Genomic DNA, 22,465 nt, shown 5'->3' on the forward strand with positions numbered 1-22,465 from the left:
GGAGTCAGAGTTTTCCTTCTCTGATGTGCCCTGACTGGAAGATCGAACCAGCGACACTTAGCTCGCAGGCCGACGCTCAATCCACTGAGCCAAACCAGCCAGGGCTATATATATATATATATATATATATATATTATCTTGGGCTTTTACTTCAAGTCTCAGAAAAAAAGAACATAGCTACTAGAATACATGTGACCTGATCAAGTCTAGTAACCCAGCCATTGAAATTTACGTTGAATAGGGATTACTTGTTTTATTTCCCTTTACTGGTGAAGTAAAGGAATAAATACATGGAAAAAAATCAGTTGTGCTTTGATGTGCTTGCTTAAAAGCTATTAATAATATTGGGATGTCTCATGTAGAACACTTACCAAATTCTACTTTAAAAATTGCAAACAGGAAGTATAAATAAGCATGCTGGGAATTATAAAATGAATTACTAGAAAAATAACCAATCAGTATCAAATTTTTTTTCTATATTTTGAAAGTCAGTGTTCATGAGGCAGAAACAATGAGGTAAAGTAGTACTTTTCTTTTTTTAGACTAATACATGGAAGTTATAAAATAAATATTAATTAAAGTAATAGTCTAATTTTATTTTTATTAGCTTTCAAGAGAAATATTTTTTATGCCAAAAATTAGTATTTACTTTGCTGACAATTATTTTTGGTGAGACCACCTCCAAAATCCTTTGCATCACCTGAACATTTGGCCCTGGACAGAAAAATCATTTAAAAAAAAACATTCTAAAACACAGATCACAAGCTAAATATTCAGATGAAATATTTAATTCAAAGATGAGTATCATAAGGGGTGTACTATTATTACTTTTAACATTTTCAAAATGGTAACAGAAGGAGATTGGTAAAATGGCTTTTCATAGGTGACAAAAATCATAGAGTAAGGATTTAAACCCAGGTAGACAGGCTCCAGAATTTATATTATATTTTAAAAGCACCAACACATGTTTTCTGGCAGAAAAGATAAGTAAAGTTTTAAATATTTACCGTGTGGACATAAGAGCCTTTATGTACTGTTGGTAAGAATGCAGATTGGTGCTTTAACTTTCTCTTTGCCTACATTGAAAATCATAGCCATGTCAATTATTACTAACTATGTGAATAAAAAACACCATATTATAAAGTGATTCTTCAATTTCTAACCAAAACCATGAGGAAAATACATATCCCATGCTCTAAAACAAATTATTTCATATCTCAACAATACCAGTAGACAACTGTGAATCATTAGTCCTGGTTCCATGGAGTCTATTTCTTGTGCTCACCAAAAAGTTGCTGACTAGAGAAAATGTCTAATAAAATGGAGTGATTAAATTATACCCGAAACCTCTGGAGAGTTTTCTTAATTCATTTGCCACTATGATTCTGAGAAACTTTGCCATTTTCATGGCAGAAAATTCTACTTAATGCTTAACCATGTATTAGAAGCTTTTCACCCTCTAGACAGGACTGTTACAAAATTAAAAATATTAGAAATTTTTCTTTAAGAAACGTAAGTAGCAGTAAACATTGAGTTTTTTTGAGGCACACATTTGCAGAGGGATCCTTGAAGGGTCACATCAACTTCATCACCAGAATTAATAAATTGTTTTAAATAACATAGCATTTGCACATAAATATTGGACACTTTTCAAAACTGCATGGATTGTATTTTTATAGTGTAACAATTATTTCATTATGCACAAAACAGTGAAATGCATCAACAGAAAATCATCATTGTTTTGTTAAATAAGTGCACAAAGTCCTGCAGCAAAATAGCTTAAAACTCTCTTACCAGATAGTCACTGAGTGCCTTTGGAAACATTTTTATGGCTTTGGGAATATAATTTTTTGCTTTGATTGACACTAATTCATACTATTTTAAAGTTTATATAGCACTATTTGTTTTATTGATAATCCATTGTTTTAGCAAAATAGATTTCCTATCATCTGGAGTACAGCCTGAAGATATAGTAAACTATAAAATTATTTAGATTAAAAGTGTCAACTGCACTGATCAACAAAGATTAATGAGCAAGTCTACAGGGGATAATTAAATTAAATTGTATTGAAATACACTTGGGAAAAGAGATCAAACATATTTCATCACCTCAGTTTTTGTCAGTTATGGGGAAGCCAAATCTTGAGAGCATTTTTCAGAAATTACATTTTAGAAACAAAAGATGTTTTACTTATTGACATGAAAACATTCCATAGAACAGTGAAAGGATGATGGAATATGTAAACAGCAAATGCTACTACATTAGCAAAGGACATTGATCTATTTCAAATGGGTATATCCATCTATCCTCTTCTGCAAAAGAGCACAACGGTTGGGATTCATAATTCAGCCATATTATTAGGAAAGAGTGGCAAAGTCATAAACTGGTTGTACATGTCTTAGTTTTTACTGTTTATTTTCAGATCAAATAATTTCTATGAGAAATAATATTTTTATCTTTTCTTAAAGTCTAGACCTTGTGCACGTCTTTCATAATATCAACAGTATGTTTAAGCCACATGGTTTTATTATGAATTTCCATCCTCTCATTCTGTATATACTTACAGAAACACAGGATAATAAAAATGATTAAACTGACAAATATGAATTATCAGAGAGCTTATTAAGAATATCAAAACAACATATTTTTATAATGGGTATTGAATCAATGAAGAATAACATATAAAGAGCTTGTAAAACTTTTTATCCTAGAACTAGGACCTGTGAAACCCAGCTGTCAATAGCATAACAAGTTTTTTCCTCTGACTTTACCAGGTAAACCCAAGTCTCACTATAAGGCACAAGTTCACTTGCCTGTCTACTTTATTTTCCTATCAAATAGTTTTAGTGACTATTATACTGAACAGTTATAAATATATAGGACAAAAGAGTGAAGAAAATGTCACTTTTTTGACATCTCTTGACTCATTTTCTCTTTTTATCCAATTTTAAGTGAGCAGTCATACCACACTTTTTAAAGACAAAGCCTATGATGAATTAGTAAACTGAGTAATAACATTACTGACATTTTATTTACCTTACTGCTTGTAAGAATTTTCCCTATGTTAAAAAAAAAACCTCTACAATACTGTAGGCACTTAATATTAAAAGATAACTTAAAAATTCTGTTTAGAAAAGTTATAAAACTCTGATGAACAAAATAAAAGAGCTAAATAAATAAATATAGAGATATTCTATGTTAATGCAAAGGAAGATTCAGTATTGTCAAGACATCTGTTCTTTTCAACTTGATTTATAGGTTCAGATTTTAATCAAAATCCCAGAAACTTAGTTTATGACTATCAACAAACTAATTCTAATGTTTATATGGAGAGGCAAAAGACCTAGAGTAGCCAAAACAATATTGAAGGAGAAAAGAAATCTTGGAGAACTGACACTGACTCATTTCTAGACTTAATATAGGGCTACAGTAATCAAAACAGTATAGTATTAGTAAAGAAATAGATAAATAGGTCAATGCGACATATAGGGAACCCAGAAATAGACATCCCATAAATAAAGTCAATGAATCTTTGACACAGGAACAAAGGCAATGCTATAGAGCAAAGATAGTCTTTTTAAGAAGAAAAGAAGAAAGAAAGAAAGAAAGAAAGAAAGAAAGAAAGAAAGAAAGAAAGAAAGAAAGAAAGAAAGAAAGAAAGAAAGGAAGGAAGGAAGGAAGGAAGGAAGGAAGGAAGGAAGAAATACTGCTGGAACAACTAGACACTCACATACAAATAAATTAATTTAGATCACATACTTTATACTCTTTCCCAAAATTAACTCAAAATGGATCAAGAATATAAAAGTAAAATATAAAAACAAAACTACTAGAAGGTAAAGTAGGACAAAATCTAGGTTGCCTTGGGTATGGTGACGCATTTATAGATACACTAAAGGTGTGATTCATGAAAGCAATGTGATAAGCTAGATTTAATTAAAATTAAAATTTTGTGCTCTGTGAAAGACAATGCCAAAATATAAGATAATTCACATACTTTGAGAAAATAATTTAAAATGACATATCTGATAAAGTACTGTTAATCAAAATATACAAAAAAGGAAAAAAATAAAAAAAACAAAAACTAAATTGAAAAACTGCGCCAGGAATTTGACAGATACCTCACCATACAGTTGGAAAATAAGCATAAAAAAACATGCTCCACCTCATATGTCATCAGGGAAATGAAAATTAAACCAACAATGGAATACCACTCACACATATTAGAATGGATAAAATCCAAAGCACTGCCAATCGTGTGCTGGTGAGAACATGAAGCAACAGAAATTCTCATTCATTGCTTATAGTAATGCAAAAGCACACAGTCACTTTAAAAAATAGTTTGGCTATCTCTTACAAAACTAAGCATATGTTTAGTATACAATTGGCTTCCTTAGTATTTAGCCAAAAGAGCTGAAACTTATGTCTACACAAAAACCTGCACGTAAATGTTTAAGCAGGTTTATTTATAATTGCCCAAATTGGAAACAACAAAGATGTCTTTCAGTAGGTGAGTGAATAAACTTGCTATCTCTAGGAAATGGAATATTGTTTAGTGCTAAAGAGAAATTACCTATTTAGCCATGAAGAGACATAGAAAAACCTTAAATGCATACTAGTAAGTGATAGAAGCCAATATGAAAGGACTACATATCATATGATTTTAACTATTTGACATTCTCAAAAAGCAAAACTATGGAGAAAACAGAACATCAGTGATTGCCAGGGGTGCGGGGGGACAGGGGAGAAATAAATACACAGAGCACAGAGGATTTTGTGGTATAATAATGATGGCTGTATGTCATCATTCATTTGTCCAAACCTATAGAATACACAGTACCAAGACCAAACTTTCACGTAAACCACAAACTTTGGATGACTATGATATGTTAACGTAGCTTCATCCTTATTAAAAATGTACAAATCTAGCAAGTGATGTTGATAACGGGGAGGCTATGTATGTGTGGGGGTAGCAGGCATATGGGAAATCTCAGTAACTTCCTCTCACACTTGTTGTAAACCTAAAATTATTCTATAAAATTAAAAGCTTATCAAAATCAATTTATTAAATATTTAAACCATGTTTTCATATTGGATGGACTGTGATTTATTGCTATTTATAGGAAAATAGTTTGATCCAATGTTGCCAAATTATTGAGTATACATTTGTATCTATTTGTCAGTAGGACAGCTTTCCATAAGGATGTGACATTTCACATTTCTTCCAATAATATAAAAATTTCATAATTAACCAATATTTTCTCCTTCTGCATCTTTCTTACTTTGATGTATTTACACTTCAATGCCTTCATATTCTTTTTGAATTCATTGTTTAATGAGTATTCCCTCTTGAAAACCTGTGGTATACTTTTAAAATTCTTGTATATTCAGAAATATCTATCTTCCACACTAAAAATAAAAAGATGTCTTGGCTGAGTATAAGATTTTGTTATTCCACTTATCAAACTTAATAGATTGTAGATACTATTCTAATGTCTTCTAGCTTCAAGTGATACTCTAAATATTTTCTCCCAGTTATTAAGCTATTCTTTCAATTTCAGTTTCTCTTTACTCTCTTAAATTTTTTTCCAGGAATTCCATGAAGCTTTAAAACTTGATCATGAATTTACAGATAAAAATATCTTTGAGTTAACTAAATTCCTTTATATAATTTTTAATTTTAAAAATCTTATTTGCATATCAGATCTCCTGTATTTTTGAAACAAGCTTCTAAGACCTTTCCTTACATATTCTTCCTCTTTCTATTTTTTTCTCTTATTTCAGTAAAAGTATCTCATTTGATATTCTATTCTACTTTAGATCATTAACTGCAATCCAGAATTTAATGTCAGATCCTCAAAGGTAACATCAATTTATTCATTAACTTGATTTCCTGAGGACATGTCATCATCTGCCTCCCTACAGCAGCTCTGTTTTATGGGCTTGGGACTTGTTTTCCCCTGATATTCCTCTGTTGTTCTGCAGGGCTCTGTGAGGGGGCAATGTCTTATTACTTTTTTAAAAATTATTAATGTATTAATTTTATACATTGGGGTTCAAATCTTTATCCTGGATCATTCTAAGCATCTTCAGTATGCAAGTAGAGAAAGAAACCAAAAAAGGAAATCTCTATCGTGAGCCAATTCTAATAAAGTGAAAAGGTCTCCAGGCTCTAGCTGAAGTCTCTTGTAGGAAATTTCACTCTTCTCTAATCTCTGCTCTCCGATACTCAGGGACAAGAATGAACAGGAACATCCAACCAGTACTCCTTGTCATGTGTGGTTCCTGGGGAGTCAAAGATGGTTATTTGAACTGTTACACCAAAAATGCACCAAGCAATGTAAGGAAGGCCCTATTCAAAGCGCTTGCAATAGGAAAGAAAAAGAACACAATTTGAATTCAACTCCACCTAAATAAAGGGTGGGACGGTTTTTAAGAACTAGGGTGGGGGATAGTAGGTCATCTGTTTGCTCATTGGCTTTACACAGAGGAAAAGTAGACTTTATCCTATTTTCATAAAAGAAGGTAGTTTGACAACTTAGAGTAAAGTGTCCACCTAAGTCAGGGTTCCATCTTTCCACAGAGACTAGGAGATACGGGCACTATTCTTTCTGATAATTAAATTTTAAAAGGATGATTCACAGGTTCTTTAGAAAGTCAGCCCTGGGTTATAAAACCAAACAAGAAACTTTTAACAAGATTTACATATTAAAGTGGCAGGGAAAGAATTTATCAGTTTTCCAAAATAAATGCTCTATCCCTGGCCAGGTGGATCACTTTGTTAGAGTGTCATCCCAATACACCATGGTTGTGGGTTCCATCCCCAGTCAGGACATCAGGACATGTACAATAACCAACCAATAAATACATATATAAGTGGAACAACAAGTTGACACATCTCTCTCTCTCTCTCTCTCTCAAATCAGTAAATAATTCCAAAAAAATAAAGTAAATGTTCTAAGAAAAGGGAGAGACCCCTGTGGTTAGGCCATTTTGCTGAGAAGAAGGGAGGTCAGGGGCCTGGCTAAAGTTATGTCAAGCTTAAAGAAATACAAAAGCTATCTTTGTTAGGATCAAATTCCCACATAATAGCAAGCAAGCATCTCAAGTATCTGAGAAGAGGCTAACGTTTGGAGTTAATGGAGTAAGTAATGGAAGAGGTGGAAGCCAGATTAAGAGGGTCATTTGTTAAGAGTATGAATTCAGTCACCAATCTCATTATTGTTGATTTTTTTAAGGAACCAGAAGAAATCTTTAGGTTCACAGACTCTATTAGGTGCTAAATGTAGAAGATTCTTGAAATAGAGAAACATTTATATTTCTAGTAGCTATATAACTAAATTTAATGGCAAAGTAAACTTACATGGTAACTCCAGAATAATTGACTATAAAATGTCATTATAGTCAACATAAAACAATACATAGTATTCCCCTGCATATTTACATGATAGAATTCTCACTACTGACGACTTATATAACACTTTGATTATAAAGCGGTGGTTTAATTAAGGATGTATTTCACTCCTGTTAATACTCTAATATAACAGATTGATTTTATATGCTTGGTAACATCTTGTTTTTTGTTCTTTATTCTCTTATAAGTGACTACCTTACTATGCACATAATTTTAATATATAATCCAAGAACATTACATTCTTAGAGAGCTACACTATACTGTGCAATGTTTAAATTATGCAAATATAATAAGACAGGATTCTTGTTACATTAAAAATGCTGACTCCTTCAAAAATGCTAATGTCCAATTGTTAAGAATTTCCTCTGAGAATAAATTACATGTAAAATTAACTGTTCTAACAAGATTTGACATAAATGAAATCTGCAAATGAATGAATAATTTATAGGTACAGTATTGAATGCCAGAAAATTTCCTGGATAGATTTGCTTATTCTGAACTGCCAAGATATGTTTCAAAAGGGAAATTAATCTTCAATCCCCAGCAAAGAGTCTGTTATCTCATCTATTTAATGAGTAAATGTAACATTTTTATTTCTTTACCCCTTTTTCATTTTATAATTTTAACTGAATATTTTCAGGACACAATTTTCTGAAATCATTGAATTATTATTCTTTTAGGCTAATTAGATAAAAACAGATTCAGATTCATGAATGAGTGAGCTGGTTGAAAGTAAGTGGCTTTAATAATGTCTAACAGGGTTAATGTTTAAGATGAAATTTTCAGTGATTCCACTAAGGAAGAAAATATGTAGTCATCTGCCTTGCTTCAAGTTTGCTTTCTTAAAACCTTCATAGAAAAGTAGACCATGGAGGTCAGTAAGTAAAACATCCTATTTTGAAATCTTTTAAAATTAGAAGTTAATCTGCTTACTAGGGAACTTGTAGAAAATATAGAAAGAAAATGTCAAATGAAGATAACAATTTAACAATTAACTGATAAAAGTCAAAATGAGAGAAGGAGATACATGTACACCTTAGATTTTTAGTTATATGAAGTCCTATTTTAGGTATTGTTTTTCTTTTTTTCAAGTCTAAATTGATAAACTTTAATAGATGCTTTACAGTACTTTTTTTTAAGTATATTTTATTGATTATATTGTTACAATAGTTCCAATTTTTTTCCCCTTCGCTCCCGTCCGCCCAGCACCCCCTTTCCTCGACAATCCCCTCCCCAAGTCCATGCCCATGGCTCACCCTTTCATATATTCTTCTTTTTTTTTTAAATAATTAATTAATTAGTTAAATATTTTAACAATAAAAAATAACAATCCCTCCCTCTCAGACTTAAGACCCTTTACAATCTTATAAAGGACAATGGACGAAGGTCTCAAGCTCCTCTAGCTGCTTCAAGCTGGACATGGTCGTCGTCCTACCTACCCTTGGGTCAAGAAATCCCTAATAAGAGTGGGGGTGTGGAGGGGAGGGTGGCCTTCCTACAAGGGGAAGGATCGTGCAGACTCCAGGTTGGTTGGCTGTCTCTGGACAACGGCATGCTTGGTTTAACAGGCTGGCATCCTTGTTGTATTCTGGGGGCAACAGGGTTAAAGGACATCATTCAATCCGTAACCACTAGATGACAAAAGACAGGTATTAATTTTTCAATGTCCCACATTAGGGAAAAGAAGGGCTTCTTTGGAGGAAGGTATGCCAGGTACATCTCACCTGTCCAAAACCCTTGTGCCCATTATACTTAGTTTGGACTGAGGGAAATATTTTAGGTTTCCCCCCTCTCAGGCCTCTGGGCTCTTTCTGTCCAAGCCATTAGGATAGAAAAGAGAAATCAGTTTTAAAGTGAAGCCCACAGACCACCCTGTTCTTTACCAACCCAGCCACTTAGTTCAGCCAAACCATTGAGTCTCAGGAGGCAACAATGCAGACAGGATTAAGTGAGGCCTATACGTACAATCACTCAGGTAATGAGATTGTAGGCTTATGCCCTTTGAAAACAGAAAACACATGTTAATTTATGTAACATAACCCACACACAAGTTTATAGATCTGTAGGACTGTCTTATCGGAAAGACATCCAGTTGCAAGGCATTTGACATTCTTCTTGCCTGTAAATTAAACATCTTTGATAATGCCACAGACATAGTTTAACTTTCAAATGAAAACAAATTTTAAATGAAAAGAAACTTTAAAGACGGTTAGCTGCACTACTTTATAGTTTACCACTGGGCATTGTGATCTTCCTTGAGTCTTGATTTTTCTCCCTAAGATTACCCTCCTTGTCATTAAAGGGACTGCATTAAGTTCATTTTTAATTTATCCTGTTCATTTGCATAAACACAACAAGAGCAGCAAATGATCACTTATGATCTTTAGTTCTGCTTTGCTGGAACTTACGTAAGGAACATTTAGGGTGACATTCAGTCTGCCCTTCAGGGCACAGAAGCTGAGCCACATACCTGGCATTCAGCCTTGCCTGTAAACACCTGTCTTTTCCAGGTCCTCCTGGTTTTCCATTGTGCCTTAAGGTCCCTTCTAGCCATCTTTCAGGAAAACAACCTTCGTTCCTTCCCTGGAAAGATTGCTATGGACTGCTCATCCACCCAAGGTACCAGGCCTTTATCTCGTGGACTTTTATTACCTTTGAAAGTCAGTCCCAGTTGCTCAGGGCTTTTTGGTAACAACCAAAGCCCAAGCATGTCTCCTTTAGGCATGACATTCCAGTCAAAGTCTTAGTCAAAAAAATCGTTATTAACAACTGGTCTTATTAGTTTTATGCAAAGAAACTTAGGTCATTACTTACTTCTTTAGAGTGCCAAATTCTGGAGGGATCAGATAGGGAGAAAATATATAGAGTGTGAAGGAAAAACCTTGCCCTTCTAATATTCACTGAACTTGCATTTCTATTCTTTATATTTTTATTTTTCCCCCCCACTAAAAATTTTTCTGTTTGTTTGTTTTTCCATTACAGTTGTCTCACTTTATTCCCCCTCTTGCTTCTCTGCACCCTGTCCCTCCCTTCTCCCACATTCAGTCCCCATCCAGTTGTCCATGTCCATGGGTCATTTATACATGCTCTTTGACTAGACCCTTCCCCTTCTTACCACTTCTCTCCCTCCCATCTCCCCCTTTGTTACTGTTAGTTTATTCCTTGTTTACATACCTCTGGTTCAATTTTGCTCATTTGTTTGTGTTGTTCATTAGTTTCCTGTAACAGGTGATAGCATAAGGTAATTTTCTTTTGTTGTCTGGCTTATTTCGCTAAGCATAATTCTCTCTAGTTCCAATCATGTTGTTGCAAATGGTAGAAGTTCCTTCTTTCTTTCAGTACTTATTCATTGTCATTTTCCCCCTTTGTACTCGTGTTCCTCTCTGTCTCTCTCTGTTTCTTCATCTTCTTAAAGCAGACCCTTTAGCATCTCTTGCAATACTGGTTTGGTGGAGATGTATTCTTTTAACCTTCTTTTGTCTTGGAAACTCCTTATTTCACCTTCCATTTTGAATGAAAGCCTTGCTGGGTAGAGTATTCTTGGTTGTAGGCCTTTGTTTTTCATTACTTGGAATATATTTTGCCATTCCCTTCTGGCTTGTAGTGTTTCTGCTGAGAAATCTGATGATAGCCTTATTGGAGCTCCCTTGTGTTATTAGTTGTTTCTCTCTTGCTTCTTTTAGGATTCTCTCTTTGTCTTTGAATGTTGGCATTTTAATTATGATGTGTCTTGAAGTGGGCCTGTTGGGGTTCATCTTCATTGGGACCCTCTGTGCTTCCTGGACTTGCATGATTCTTTCTCTCTTCATGTTAGGGAAGTTTTCTGTCATTAGTTTTTCAAAGAGGTTTTCTATCCCTTGCTCTTCTTCTTCTCCTTCTGGAATTCCTATGATATGGATATTATTACGTTTCATGTTGTCCTGCAGCTGTCTTAGAGCCTCTTCAGTCTTGTTCAGCCTTTTTTCATTTTGTTGCACTGTCTGTGAGTTTTTGTCTACATTGTCCTTCAGCTCGCTGATCCGATTTTCTGCTTCCTCTAGCCTGTTTTTAATTCCTTCTACTGTGTTCTTCAATTCAGAGATCGTATTCTTCATTTCCTCCTGGCTCTTATTGATAGCTTCCATGTCCTTTTTGATGCTGGTATAATTCTCAGTAAGTTCCTTATAGTTCTTCTGGAGTTCACTGTAGTTTTTCTGGAATTCTTTGTAGTTTCCGCTGAGCTCATTGAGCTTCTCCATAATACATGCTTTCAATTCCATATCTGATAGTTGGCTCCCCTCTATTTCATTTAGCACTCTTTCTGGGGACTCTACCTTTCCTTTTGATGGGGGGTTGTTTCTCTGTCTCCCCATTTTTGTGACTCCTATTGTTTGTTGGTGCTTCTTAGAATGATCTGCACTTCCTGGATCTGCCCCTGGTGGCATCAGATCCTGTACCAGTCTGGGCCTAGGCAGCCTGTTGGAGACTTCCAGGGATCTACTGCCTTTGTCTGGCTTCTTAGTTGTTAATCTATTCAATCTGTGATTAGCTGTCAGGCTTAAGGACCTTGGGTGTGGCAGCTTAATTCCTGTAGGCAGGGCCTTTGCTTCCCCTCAGGCTGACGCCACTTGGAGGGGAATGGTCTGCCTGCAGTGTGGGGATGAGTCAGCACTGGGACCCAGCCGGCCGCTTCCCCAGCTCTCCCCTCAAAGCCACCACACCAAACTCTCCCCAAGCATCTCCAGTCCTCTCTGTCTTTCCTCCGCTTGAGCCCAGGGTAAGTGGGGGCCAAAATATTTTTGTATGTGATCCGCTTAAGAGCTCTTTTTCTCCAGCTGTTTCTCTCCGGCTAGCAAGAAACCCTGTGGCTTTTCGCTTTTCTCAGCTGGATACTATTTTACTTTCCACTGTGTTGCTGTAGGCTGGGAAGCCCAACTAGGAGTTTAGACCCTGCCCTTCTCAGGGGGAATCCCCGGCTGCTGAGCTGTTTCTCAGTCCCTTCAGCTGCCACCCGTGTGAGCCCAGCCAGCCCTTCTGCGTCTCCGCACTCCCTACCGGTCACGTTGTGATGTAGCGGCCTTTTCTGTCTCTCCGTGGTTATAAGACTTCTCTCCAGCTGGTGTTCGGTTGGTTATGCCAGATGATTTCTCCAAAATTACGTTGTAAATCCAGACTAGTTCTGGGAGGAAGTTAGTGTAGCTTCCACTGACTCCTCCGCCATCTTGTTTCTCCTACAATACTTTTTTAATACAGGTTTTTCATAAAAGATTGTGGTTGGTAAGATTTATTCACACGGAAGGCTGCCCCTGGGTTTCCAGTGTTTTATCTCCTTCATTCCACATGGAAAGAGTTGAATCTTATCTTCACCAAGGTGAAAACAAATATCTGTGTCCAGAGTTTCTGTTTTATATTCAAACTTAGTCCTCTGAAGCTTGTGTGGTATGCTATGGGCCCCATGTGGCTGCTAGATCCACATGGTTGCTACAGAGAGTGTGTGAAAATGAATGGGGCCAGTGTGTGTTACTAGGTGAGTGAGCTGTTTTTCTTTTAAGATGAGAAATATTTTTAAATAAAAATCAATCAACTCTTTGTGAAGAGAAAACTTTTTTTATTCTAAAATAAAGTGTTTATTAAAAAAACAAATACTCTCATGAGTAGATCAGTTAAATGAAAATAAACAAGATTTTTCCCCCTCCCCACCTAAAAAAGTCTTTTCAGAAACAACCTAAAAATTTCCAAGTGAAATCGGGTATTGGGCGGGGCTGTCCGAGGAGTCCGGTGCTGGCGCTTCAGGGTTCGGTGTGTAGGCTCTTCCCACTTTAGGCTGGAAATGTTTCCGTGACAGACCCTTGGTTCCTGGATATGGTGGTGGATGATGACGTGTTCTTCACCCCCACCTGGGAGGAGGCTGACCCCATAGCCAGCACCAGTGCAGGGTGAGTGGGATGTCCCTCAAAAGATTTTTGAGCATGGCACAGCAAGGGTCCGGGTTCCACTGGTGCGGTCTCTGCGGGAGGCTGCCTGGGAAAGGGCCAGAAGTGTGGGCCCTGGAGCAGCTGGCTGTGTCCGAGGGCCAATCTGTGCTCTGAACTTGGATTTCCTGCCCCTCAAAAGCTTGGTAGCCCATGTCTGAGCCTCATGCTGCCCCCAGCAAAGGGCCTGAACTACAGGGCTTGTCAGGGCGGGGCTTGGACCTCAGTATGCCCATGTGGACAGTGAGGTTGGGCTACACTTATTGGGCTCCCTGGGCTCAAAGAATCTCACCAGCAGCCCCCCACGCATGTGGGAACCCTGGGCCAGCCTGTCCTCATCATCCTCTCACCTCTCCGAGGCAGTTCCACTGTGACTCGCTTGCTGTTTACGCAGAGAAAGTGAGGCTGGTGAGGGGAAGGCTGCCAGCTTCGCCCCTCCTGTCAGGTGGTCTGGGAGGCATGCAGGGCCATCACCGCCAGTAACAGTAGCGCTTAAAGTGGAACCAGAGCTGGAAGATGCCATTGGCGAACTGGCAGCGGAAGCCGTGGCGGTGTGAGTACTCCCACTCGCGGTTGACGATCTTGAAGGCAATGTCTTCATAGGGCGGACCAGCATGGAAGCGCAGGGTGGCAAAGTCCTTGTTGTTGGGGCAGGCCTCCAGGAAGTACTCAGGGGTGGAGCGCTTATCAATGAGGTCAGGGTAGAAGATGTTGAACTTGTAGCCCTGCACAGTCTTGGGTGGCGGGTTGTCAAAGTCAGTGCGTCTGGTTGTACTTGTTCCACTCAAAGCCCGAGTGCACACGGTTGAAGAAGCGTGGCTTGCGTGGCCGGTATTTGTCCGCCCACAGGTAGGCCTTGCCAGTCAGGGGCATCTCCATGCTGAACTGCGCTTGGTTCTGGCCCACGCCCTCCTTGGCCCGCCGGAAGATGTCCTCTGCACTCTGGCTTGTATCACCTGTGACCTGGAGCTGCTGCTGTGACCGTTGCAAGCGCTGCAGGTCCTCATCAGGCTCCAGCACGTGCGCGTCCAGTGGCAACTCGTGGGCTGTGAGCAACCGGGAGCTGTACGTGCCAGCGTCATAGTCATCCAGGCTCTGAGGGATCAGGTCCTCCTCCATGAGAAGAGCCTCCCCTTCTGCTTCGCTCTTGGCTGGTGTTGCCCCCCCTCTGCCTCAGGCTCCACAGGGCCGCCCTCCAAGGACGGCCCAGGTGGGGTCAGGGCCGGGACCTCAGGCTCGAGGCTGTGGCCAGGGGACTGGAGCTCCTGCTTGAGGATGGGGAATAGTGGCTCACTCTCCACACCCTGCTCCTGCTTCGACTTGTAGAGCTTCTGCCGCAGCACGTCCTGGTGCCGCTCGTGGAACCTAGCACATGCCATGTGGGCACGCAGCTGTTGCAATAGGCTCTCCCAGTATCCCATGTCTAGGTTGGGGCCACCGGCCTGGATCTTGCCCTCGATACCCTGGAAGATGACTTGCAGCTGGCTGTACGTCTTCCCTTTGAAGACTGACTGCACATTGGAACTGACTGAGGTGTTGACACCTTCTCGCCACTCACCTGGGCCCTTGCCCGAGGCCTCCAGCTTGCGGAGCTTGGACATCTCATCCTCTGTGATGATGGTCATGTCCCCCCATAAGTCCACGTTCTTGCCCTGCTCGAGTTCCATGTATACCTGGATGTTCTCCAGCAGGTCCTCCATGTCAGCCACTGTGAGGCCACTGAGAAAGGTGTAAGGCTCGTGCATCTCCACAGCCAGGTCATCATCCTCTGCACTGATGTACTTGGCCAGCAGGTCAATGGGCTTGGCCCGTCCATCCCAGATTTGAATCTTCGAGCGCAGTTTGGCCTGCTAGAGGTGGAAGTTGTCCCCCTGCTCCTCCCATGTCTTGAAGTGCTCTACCTCCCTTTCCCGCTGCAGCATCTCGAGCTCCTGGTCATGCATGGCCTTCTCCCGCTCCCGCTCCAGCTTCAGCTGCTTCACCTTCTGTAGCTCCAGTCGATTGTCCTCCTGGATCTTCTTGTTCCGCTCCTTCAGCTCCTTCTCCTCCAGATGGCCGATCCCTTTCTTCTCCAGGGCCTTGTTCCAGATGAAGGTACCCAGGAGGTTGTTGTCGCCAAAGGGGTTGTCAGTATTGGCATAGCCCGTGTACTCCTCGCCCCAGCCCATCTTCTCCCGCTTCTTCCTCTCCTTGGCTTCCTTCTGGGCCAGCCGCCGGGCCCACTTCTCCTTGGTTGTCTCAAAGACCTTCATCAGCTCTGCCTGTTGCTTCTGCTCCTCACGGAGTCGCAGTCGCTCCTGTAAGTGCTGTTGCTGGCTCAGGGCTGCAGCCATCTCCCGTGGGCTCTGGGAGTGGTCTGGGGATGCAGAGCTGGATGACGAGGAGCCCGGGACCCAAGGGCATGTCCGACGGTGGCAGGCCCGCTGCTGCCTCTGCTCATTGCCTGAGTCAGACTGAGAGGACTGGTCCTGTGAGTGCCATTGGGGTGGCTGTGGGCTCCGGCTCTGCCTTCCTCGCTGATGCCACTGGTCTTCCTCTGAATCTGACCTGCGCTCTCGGGCTCGCCGCCTCCGCCGTCCCTTGTTGTCTCGGTGCCGCTGATTTCCCCGCCCATGGCTCCCGCTTCGATTTCGGTTCCGGCTCCCACTTCAATTTCGGTTCCGACTCCCGCTCCGGCTCCGCTGCCTTCGGCCCTTGCGACCCCTGCGACACATGACCATGAGCGCGAGCGTGTGTCTCGACCCATGAGCTGGGATGGTCGAGAAAACTTTTAAATTGATGTAAAGACAGAATTGATTGAGAGTTGAGAATGACTTGCCATATTTCATGAATTTGTCTAATGGAAAGGACTGAAGCCATTCATTATAGGGGAGTGGAAACTCTGGAAACACCTTCTCATCAAGAATGGTGGTAAAGGAGACAATTTTTAATAAGAGTGCGGAGATGCAGAAGGGCTGGCTGGGCTCACACGGGCAGCAGCAGAAGGGACTGAGAAACAGCTCAGCAGCCGGGGATTCCCTCTGAGAAGGGCAGTGTCTAAACTCCCAGCTGAGCTTCCCAGCTTACAGCAACAGAGTGGAAAGTAAAATAGTATCCAGCTCTGAAAAGTGAAAAGCCACAGGGTTTCTTTCTAGCTAGAGAGAAAAAGAGCTCTTAAGCGGATCACATACGAAAATATTTTGGCCCCCACTTACCTGGGCTGGAGCGGAGAGAAGCCAGAGGGGACTGGAGATGCTTGGGGAGAGTTTGGTGTGGTGGCTTTGGGGGGAGAGCTGGGGGAGCAGCCAAACGGGTCCCAGTGCTGATTCATGCCCACACTGCAGGCACACCATCCCCCCACCTCAAAGTGGCATCAGCCTGAGGGGAAGCAAAAGTCCTGCCTACAGGAATTAAGCTGCCACACCCACGGTCCTTAAGCCTGACGGCTAATCACAGATTGAATAGATTAACAACTAAAGAAGCCAGACAAAGGCAGTAGATCCCTGGAAGTCTCCAACAGGCTGCCTAGGCCCAGACTGGTACAGGATCTGATGCCACCGGGGGCAGATCCAGGAAGTGCAGATCATTCTAAGAAGCACCAACAAACAATAGGAGTCACAAAAATGTGGAGACAGAGAAACAACCTCCCATCGAAAGGAAAGGTAGAATCCCCAGAAAGAGTGCTAAATGAAATAGAGGGGAGCAAACTATCAGATATGGAATTGAAAGCATGGATTATGGAGAAGCTGAATGAGCTCAGCAGAAACTACAAAGAACTCCAGAAAAACTACAAGGAACTTACAGAGAATTACACCAGCATGAAAAAGGACATAGAAGCTATCTATAAGAGCCAGGAGAAAATGAAGAATATGATCTCTGAATTGAAGAACACAGTAGAAGGAATTAAAAGCAGGCTAGAGGAAGCAGAAGATTGGATCAGCGAGCTGGAGGACAACTTAAACAAAAACTCCAAGACAGTGCAACAAAACGAAAAAAGACTGAACAAGAGTGAAGAGGCTCTAAGACAGCTTCAGGACAACATGAAACGTAATAATATCCATATCATAGGAATTCCAGAAGGAGAAGAAGAAGAGCAAGGGATAGAAAACCTCTTTGAAAAACGAATGACAGAAAACTTCCCTAACATGAGGAGAGAAAGAGTCACGCAAGTCCAGGAAACACAGAGGGTCCCAATGAAGATGAACCCCAACAGGCCCACTTCAAGACACAGCATAATTAAAATGGCAACATTCAAAGACAAAGAGAGAATCCTAAAAGCAGCAAGAGAGAAACAACTAATAACATACAAGGGAGCTCCAATAAGGCTATCATCAGATTTCTCAGCAGAAACACTACAAGCTAGAAGGGAATGGCAAAAAATATTCCAAGCAATGAAAAACAAAGGCCTACAACCAAGAATACTCTACCCAGCAAGACTCTCATTCAAAATGGAAGGTGAAATAAGGAGTTTCCATGACAAAAGAAGGCTAAAAGAATACATCTCCACCAAACCAGCATTGCAAGAGATGCTAAAGGGTCTGCTTTAAGAAGATGAAGAAACAGAGAGGAACACTAGTACAAAGGGGGGAATGACAATGAATAAGTACTGAAAGAAAGAAGGAACTTCTACCATTTGCAACAACATGGATGGAACTAGAGAGAATTATGATTAGCGAAATAAGCCAGGCAACGAAAGAAAAATACCTTATGCTATCACCTATTATGGGAAACTAATGAACAACACAAATAAATGAGCAAAATTGAACCAGAGGTATGTAAACAAGGAGTAAACTAACAGTAACAAAGGGGAAGATGGGAAGGGGGGAAGGGGGTAAGAAGGGGAAGGGTCTAGTCAAAGAACATGTATAAATGACCATGGACATGAACAACTGGGTGGAGACTGAATATGGGAGAAGGGGGGGCAGGGTGCAGGGAAGCAAGAGGGGGGAAAAAGTGGGACAACTGTAATGGAAAAACAAAAAAATTTTTAGTGGGGGAAAAAAAATGAAAATATAAAGAATGGAAATGAAAGTTCAGTGAATATTAGAAGGACAAGGATTTTCCTTCACACTGTATATATTTTCTCCCTATCTGATCCCTCCAGAATTTGGCATTCTAGAGAAGTAAGTAATGACATAGGTTTCTTTGCATAAAACTAATAAGACCAGTTGTTAATAGAGGTTTGTTTGTTTTTTTAACTAAGACTTTGACTGGAATGTCATGCCTGAAGGAGACATGCTTGGGCTCTGGTTGTTACCAAAAAGCCCTAAGGAACTGGGATTGACTTTCAAAGGTAATAAAAGTTCACAAGATAAAAGGCCTGGTACCTTGGATGGATGCGCAGTCCAATGCAATCTTTCCAGGGAAGGAATGAAGGTTGTTTTCCTGAAAGATGGCTAGATGGGACCTTAAGGTACAATAGAAAACCAGAATGACTTGGAAAAGACAGGGTTTTACAGGCAAGGCTGAATGCCAGGTATGTGGTTCTGCTTCTATGCCTTGAAGGGGAGACTGAAGGTCACCCTAAATGTTCCTTGTGTAAGTTTCAGCAAAGCAGAACTAAAGATCATAAGTGATCATTTTCTGCTCTTGTTGTGTTTATGCAAATGAACAGGATAAATTTAAAATGGACTTAATGCAGTACCTTTAATGACAAGGAGGGTAATTCTAGGGAGAAAAATCGTGATTCAAGGAAAATCACAATGCTCAGTGGTGGACTGTAAAGTAGTGCAGCTAACCATCTTTAAGGTTTCTTTTCATTTAAAATTTGTTTTCATTTGAAAGTTAAACTATGTCTGTGGTATTATCAAGGATGTTCAATTTACAGGCAAGAAGAATGTCAAATGCCTTGCAACTGGATGTCTTTCCAATAAGACAGTCCTATAGATTTAGAGACTTGTATGTGGGTTATGTTACATAAATTAACATGTGTTTTCTGTTTTCAAAGGGCATAAGCCTACAATCTCATTACCTGAGTGATTGTCTGTATGTATAGGTCTCACTTACTCCTGTCTGCATCGCTGCCTCCTGAGACTCAATGGTTTGGCTGAACTGAGTGGCTGGGTTGGTGAAGAATGGGGTGGTCTGTGGGCTTCACTTTAAAACTGGTTTCTCTTTTCTATCCTAATGGCTTAGACAGAAAGAGCCCAGAGGCCTGAGAGGGGGGGAAATCTAAAATATTTCTCTCAATCAAAACTAAGTATAATGGGCAAAAGGGTTTTGGATGGGTGAGATGTACCTGGCACACCTTCCTCCAAAGAAGCCCTTTTTTACCCTAATGTGGGACATTGAAAAATTAATACCTGTCTTTTGTCATCTAGTGGTTATGGATTGAATGATGTCCTTTAACCCTGTTGCCAAATCTGTTGCCTCCAGAATACAACAAGGATGTCAGCCTGTTAAATCAAGCATGCCATTGTCCGGGGATAGCCAGCTGACCTGGAGTCTGCACGATCCTTCCCCATGTGGGAAGGCCACCCTCCCCTCCACACCCCCACTCTTATTAGGGATTCCTGGACCCAAGGGTAGGTAGGACGATGACCATGTCCAGCTTGAAGCAGCTAGAGGAGCTCAAGACCTTCACCCATTGTCCTTTATAATATTATAAAGGGTCTTAAGTCTGAGAGGGAGGGATTGTTATTTTTTATTGTTAAAATAATTAATTAATTATTTTAAAAAAAGAAGAAGAATATATGAAAGTGTGAGGCAGGAGAGCTTGTATGTACGACCCATGGGCATGGACTGAAGGGCGGATTGTTGGGGGAGGGGGTGCTGGGCGGAGGGGAGCAAAGGGGAAAAAATTAGAACTACTGTAACAATGTAATCAATAAAATTACTTTAAAAAAAAGCTTTTGAACTATATCAAGGTAGTGTTAAGAAACATGGAGAGCTGAGACAGAAAGGATTAATATAGAGAAAGTGAGGATGATTCATGCTGTGAATTTAGGAAACTGGTGGAGCAAGAGGCAACTTCTAAGACCAGGAATGTTTTATTCAGATGTAGGGGCAATAAGATGGTGAAAGCATGTCATACAGATTTAGGAACAGAGGAATAAGCTGAAGCCATCGCTGTCTGTTAATGGGGTTATGGAGAGTGGACATCTGCCTTTCCTTTGGTTTATTATTTCTGCTTTATTTCTATCTCTATCTCACAACTTTGAAACTCTAATTTAAATCCATGTTATTACTTTAGTGTATTTGTTGATTAAACATTTTGTTTACTTTTGAATATCAAAAGTATTTTAATGTTTTCAATCACTTTTTTTTCAATTGATATTAAATTTATTGGGGCAAGATTGGTTAATAAAATTATATAGGTATCATGTAAAAAAATCATACATTTGTCATTGAATGAAAATAATAATAGTTGGAGATGCAGTAGGTATATATATGATATGTAATCATATAATAATAATTATGATATATAAAGATATTTAATAGTGTTTTATAGCTATACTCTTGCAAAAAAGGTATTTACAAAATGCTTAATTGAGATTTATTTCTTTACAATTTTATTTCTGAACATAATAATTTCCTTATTTCTTCTTATTATTGTAAATTTATTTGTTGATTAAAGTTAGTAACACCTTAGTTATTCAAAAGTGTATTTTGAGTTATTTCACTTATAGCCAACATAACCTAAGTGTTCTGTATTAAAGTTTTAAAAAGTAAAGAAGCATACAATAATTTTTATCACATTGCTATTTCTTATTGAGACTGATATAATACAGCTAAACTTGTCTTGGAAATTTCTGGGTTATTTAGCATGACAATCTATTAAATAACACTATGAAATATTAGCTAACTCTCACCATAAATTTTGACTTAAAGCAGAAAAAAGAACAGACTGAAGTTTTAAATTTTGTTTACTATATACTGGTTAGAAAATACTTTAAATTGTTAAAAATTACATTTTAATGATATATCAGGACCTTTATTAATAATATCAACACACAGAATACTGAATAGCAAGCCATAATGGCTTAATAATTAAGTCCATCCTGAGATGGGTATAGAACATAAAAATGTACAGTTGCCAAATATATCCCATAGACTTTAACCTCATTTGCATATGAATATTCCTCGCAGCATCCACTATTCAGGTAGGCTTTAACATTGTGACAGCTCTTTCACCATTTATGGCACTGGAAGGTTTACAAAGCAGTCATCCTTACCCATGTCTTACTATGTTTTAATTTGTTTGAGGCTGTCTGTTGTTGTATCTTAATTTTACAGTTAGTGTATAATGCTATAGAGTTTTTCCTCTTCTTTAAAGAAACTAACCAAAAAATTTACAAGATCTGAAGAATAATGAATTATTCATTTGGCTTGTTTTTGTTAGAAAGGTCTTAAATTATCCTTACTTATTGTTTTCAAGCTGATTTATCTCTCCATACCCATATTTATTTTTCTTCATATAAAATTAATACCTTAAATAAGATAACCTTTATAATAATCAAACATAGCAGAGTAACAATACATTTACATAACTGAAAGTTACATTTTAAATATTAAATTAAGGTAGATCAATCAATATAATAAGTTAATATTATAGTGTTTAAACAATGATTAGTTTGATCACTAGAATTCATGGAGATAGAAAAACAGCAAAGTATAAGTTGCCTTTTTTTTAAATAAGAAAATGGAAGTCTCTCAGGTAAAGTATGTTTCTGTGTGCCTGTGGGGTTAGGAATTAATAAATAGGGTTTCTTTCACAGGCTTTCATTTTTTAAAACTTACAGTATTGATAGCTTATCCTTTTTTAAAATAGTGTGCCAACTTTGTAACATTATTCTTCAGATAGTAAAACACCGATATGGGAGACAAAGTCACCATTCAAAGATACCCTTATTCCCCTCAATGGAACTTAGAAGCTTCCTTCCTTTCTTTAACCAGTTATATAAGGTACAGTCCTTCTAAATTAATAAAAAGACCGACTGTTTTACAACAATGGGTTAAGAGTCATTAACCATGTATAGTGGGCCAAATGTTAATATCAAGAAACCTATTTTTTTAACTCTATAACAAGAATAAGATAGCATTTTTTTATGTGAGAGAATATTATGAGTGTTCAATGAAATCATTATAATTCACATTAGAATATTTTGTTAACTATAATTT

General features: G+C 39.0%; 1 pseudogene; it reads right to left on the minus strand.

Annotated features, from left to right (window-relative positions):
- Positions 1-13,836: 13,836 nt before the first annotated feature.
- Positions 13,837-16,112, minus strand: LOC150015829 (splicing factor Cactin pseudogene; annotated as a pseudogene).
- Between the last annotated feature and the right edge of the window lie 6,353 nt (positions 16,113-22,465).

Source organism: Furipterus horrens, unplaced genomic scaffold (assembly GCF_987537825.1).
Source record: "Furipterus horrens unplaced genomic scaffold, mFurHor1.1.pri manual_scaffold_3, whole genome shotgun sequence".
Lineage (NCBI taxonomy): Eukaryota > Metazoa > Chordata > Mammalia > Chiroptera > Furipteridae > Furipterus > Furipterus horrens.